Raw genomic sequence first — 4,473 nt, 5'->3', positions numbered from 1 at the left:
ATATTCTGGGCTTATTACTTTGAGGAGGGCTGACATAACCACAGGTACCAATAAAAATTTTGGCTTTTAAAATTTTAAGTAGGTTTTTGAAATTCATTGTCTTGAAACCCATAGACTCTTGATTTGCAAGAGAAAAAAAAAAATATGCTACTGAATTCCGAAACCAGGGCTTGAGGGTAGGTTTGCCAGAAGCAAGAAGAGATTAAAGGTTGAAAGAGTTCGAGGGAGAACAAGTACACTTGGGAGATCGCCTGCCCCTTAACCCCAATCCTGCCCCTAACCCCAAATCTGGGGCAGGAAGGGGCAAGTCTGAAAAAAGTAAGAGAAGAAAGGAGGAGTACCCTCTTCTCAAAAAACAGCAGGCTAGACAGGATGCCTCACAGTTGTCCCCTCTTATCAACAGAATGGTGCTGTCACTGTCAGCTGGGAACTAAAGTGGGCAGTCCAGGGCACAGAGGAACCCAGATGGCCCTGCGGAGATTCCTGTGTCCCCATGGTCACTAGAGAGAATCAGAAAATGATTCATGCCTCTCAACAGTGCAACAGGAGGGTTAGTAGGATCTAATGGGGATCTCTTTCCAGAACAGAGATGGCACTAAAAATATGGACGAATAGTCAGAGTTCATGGTGGTGCCTTGAATAGCTGAGTGCATGTCAACAGAGATGCTGAAGACTGTTATCAGGAGATGCCAAGGGGGACGTAGGCTGACCATGGAATCACAGTCTGTCCACTCCTAATGCTTCAGCTCCACAAAAATCTCCTGAAACCACCTGCCTTCCCTGGAAGAGTGAGTGGAAAGGGAGGAATTAAATCCAACTTTGTGTGATTTAAATGTGAAATGGCCAAGTTTGCTTGGGATCCACAATGATTAAGGTTCCTGCTAGCTAGTGAAATGTGGTCTTTCACTTACAGAAAATAAAGAAAGTTAATCCTTTTTATGCTCAAGAACATGGCTTGAGAAAATTGAACCTGCTCCATAAGACATTGAGGCATAACTATATTATTTAAAGTAATTAAAGATAAACAAGCAAAGAAATAAAAATGATAATACATCAAATATAAGGAAGAAGAGGTGGAGAGGAGGGAATGGTTGAATAAGTTAATTAAATCCTCATCTTTCATTTCTGGGAGACAATAGGCTAAATATAAATTTGATACATTCAGAAATCTCATATGCATATTATTTAGTATTTTGAAGGTACTAAGTACAAGAATTAAAAACCAGAAACAGTTAAGAGGCTGTTTCTTAGGAGAGGATAAGTAGGAGACTGTTACTTTCCGTTATAAATTATTCCTTACTATTTAATTCTTTTTTTCTTCCAACAAGCCCATGTTACTTTTATATAAATTAAACAAGAAAAAAAGAATCTTGAGCCTGTGTGTGTTTTCTGTGCTATCTGCTTCAGTAGTAAATGCTAATAGAATATGTACACTGAAGATGAAAGTAGCTCTGAGTGAGTGTTCTGAGCATGTGAAACTCTGTGCACTAGAAAGTGGCTTTGCAGATCCCTATAAGAACTCTAAACTCTTGCCTTGTGGGGTGGTACACACCTGGAATCCCAGCTACTCAGGAGGTTGAGGCAGGAGGATTGAAATTTTGAGGTTAGTCTGGGCAACTTGGTAAGACCCTGTCTCAAAAAAAAAAATTTTTGTTTTTAATGCATTGGGATGTAGCTCAATGGTAGTGCCCCTGATTTCAATCCCCAGTATAGAAGGAAAAAAAATTAATCTAGGCTCTTTGAACAAAGATGACAACCACCAGAACAATCAGAAATAGGTATCACAGGGCAAGATACAGAATTACAATAACATGCAAAGGGACTTTTCTAAGCAACTCCTGGGAAGGAGCTTCTATCAAAGGTTGTGCCTTAGAAGTTGTAGACTTGAATGATAAATGTGAAATTTCTCTCTCTCTCTCTCTTTCTCTCTGTGTGTGTGTGTGTGTGTATGTGTGTGTGTGTGTGAGAGAGAGAGAGAGAGAGAGAGAGAGAGAGAGAGTTGTTCTTGAGGCTTAAACACACACACACACACACACACACACACACACACACACACACACTCACACACCCCTTGGGTTTTGGTTGGAGCTCTAGTCTACTAATCCTCTTCTTCCCACGTATCCCCCGGGTCTTGTGAACACAGAACCTTGTAAGTAGTAATCTGTATCCCCTCATGGGCAGAGGCTGACAGACTGGAAGCAGGAAGTTATGGCTGAAATATGAACTCATGTGGCCTGAACAAGATTTCTTGAACAAAGGATTGTGACTTCCTGGGGGTCCAGGAAATAGCCAGCAAATTCTCACTGGATTGTTGAACTCATGACACCTCATGCAACAACACTGAGATAACTTTTTCTTTTGGGGGGGGTGTCTTATGTACCAAAATTCTGGCCAATAGCCTTCATTTTCTTCTTGGCCTAATGGAACCTAAAGAGTAGTATCACTCTGGGAAGTGATATAAATGATATGTCCCATGTGTGCAAAGTCTCATTTTCAACATGCTACCATATTCATCCTCATAGAGCTCCAAAAGGTGAGTATTGCATGCATGCACGCACACACACACACACACACACACACACACATACACATGCACACACACACACATATGTGATTCCAAATTAGTTCTAGTTAGTTTAGGACTGATAGAAGCAATTAGTGGGATTAATGAAACATTTCAGCTTGACAAATTTCTGCAAGTATTTGTAGAACTCTTTAAAAAAAAATCACAAAATGAGTTGGAGATTTATTTTCTAAAATTGACTTCTACCCATGGCACCAAACGTATAGTCACGCTGTTTCACAACTATATTATGGCTCCACCAAAGAAAAATTCCTTTCATGTGGCTACAGAGAGGTGAATAGGAGCTTCTGACCTCTAACAGTGCAATTTTGCTTTCCCAATAACAGCCTCCTGGAGGCTTTGGGGGGAGATTGCTTTCAGTAGAATGCAATACCTGAAAACTGGCCTTCGCTTTCTGGCCATTCATCTGGACACCTAGGAGGGGGCTTATTCAGAGGTGACAATACAGAAAGGGGTTTAGTCAAAATCAAACTCCATACACATATTTTATACCTACAACAGGGTGCTCTGGTTGAAATTCAACCTGGGATTTTTGAAGTCTTGATGGGTAGGAGTTGGAAAACTTGTCATTTATAAACTGCCAGCAGTTGTCTAGATCAATGGAAGACGTCAGAACCCCTTTCTGAAGAAGATGGTTCTTTTGTTCTGGGTGAACCACCTCAATGGGCTGCTTAGTCACCGCAAAGCAAACACACCTAGCTCTCTTCTATCGACTTGAATTCTTTCTTGAAAATCCTGCCATTAAGTGAAAAAGCTCTGACATGAAAAATAATTCCATTAATTGTAATGAATTCTGTCTTCACCAGAGGTGCTCTAACAATTTTCTGGGAGAGAAATGTATCAATTGGATAATGAAAACAAGATTAAATAGTTAATAGACAACAATCGTGAGGCACACAAAATTTGCACATAAAATGTAATGTAATAGAGGTTTATTATACTCTTTTTTTTTTTCCTCTGCCATTTTCTTCAGCCATTTTGGGGATCATAGTTATCTTGCACTCAGAATGCATTTGAAAGTACATTTCAGCATGAGTGTCTTTAGGGCAAAATAAAGGCTGAGGAATGCTTTGGGACACAAGGGGAGAACAAAATGAATGCTAGTAGAAGATGCCACCATTTTATTTCTCTTGCTCTGTGTTTGTATAGGACCCAAAACATTCATACAGGAGTGTAATTCACATTTGTTACAGAGAATAATCCCTGACTAGAAACCATCAGAGTAAGATGGCTGAATGTGTATTTACCTGAACAGCAAATTTCAGAATATGAATTCTATAGCTTCCTTATTTAGGTATGTTTTGGGATATAGAAATTGTTATATTGGAAAAAAAAAATCAAAAGAAGCATGATGAGCAGAATAATGCCCCCAGCCCCAGATGTTCAGATAGTCCCTGAAATCTGTGAGTGTCTTCCTGTGTATGGCAAAAGAGACTTTGTAGATGTGATTAAATGGAGGATCCTGAGACAGGAGGATTCTTCTGGATTGTCCAGGCAGGACCATTGTAATCACAGAGTCCCTGTAAGTAGGAGGCAGGAAATCTGGAGAAAGCCATGTGACAAGGGAAGCAGAGGTCAAAGTGAAGCCAGTCTCCACATGCTTTGGAGAAGGCAAGGAAGGAAAAGGATTCTGTCCCACAAGGAATGTAGTTTTGCCATCCTATTTTAAGACTTCTCATTTTGGAAACTGTAGGATAATACATTTGTGTTGTTTCAAGCCACGAGGTTTGTGGTAATTTGTCATGTCAGCAGTAGGGAGCTAAGACAAGGAGTCAGGGTTTGAAGTGTAATTTTCAAGAGCCATTAATATGTCAAGTCCTTGGGAGATGTAAAACTGCGCCTTCCTACCATTCTCATGGACTGGGCTAAGTTCACACTAACATGGATGT

Source organism: Callospermophilus lateralis, chromosome 5, assembly GCF_048772815.1.
Source record: "Callospermophilus lateralis isolate mCalLat2 chromosome 5, mCalLat2.hap1, whole genome shotgun sequence".
Lineage (NCBI taxonomy): Eukaryota > Metazoa > Chordata > Mammalia > Rodentia > Sciuridae > Callospermophilus > Callospermophilus lateralis.
This window is presented reverse-complemented; position numbering follows the sequence as displayed.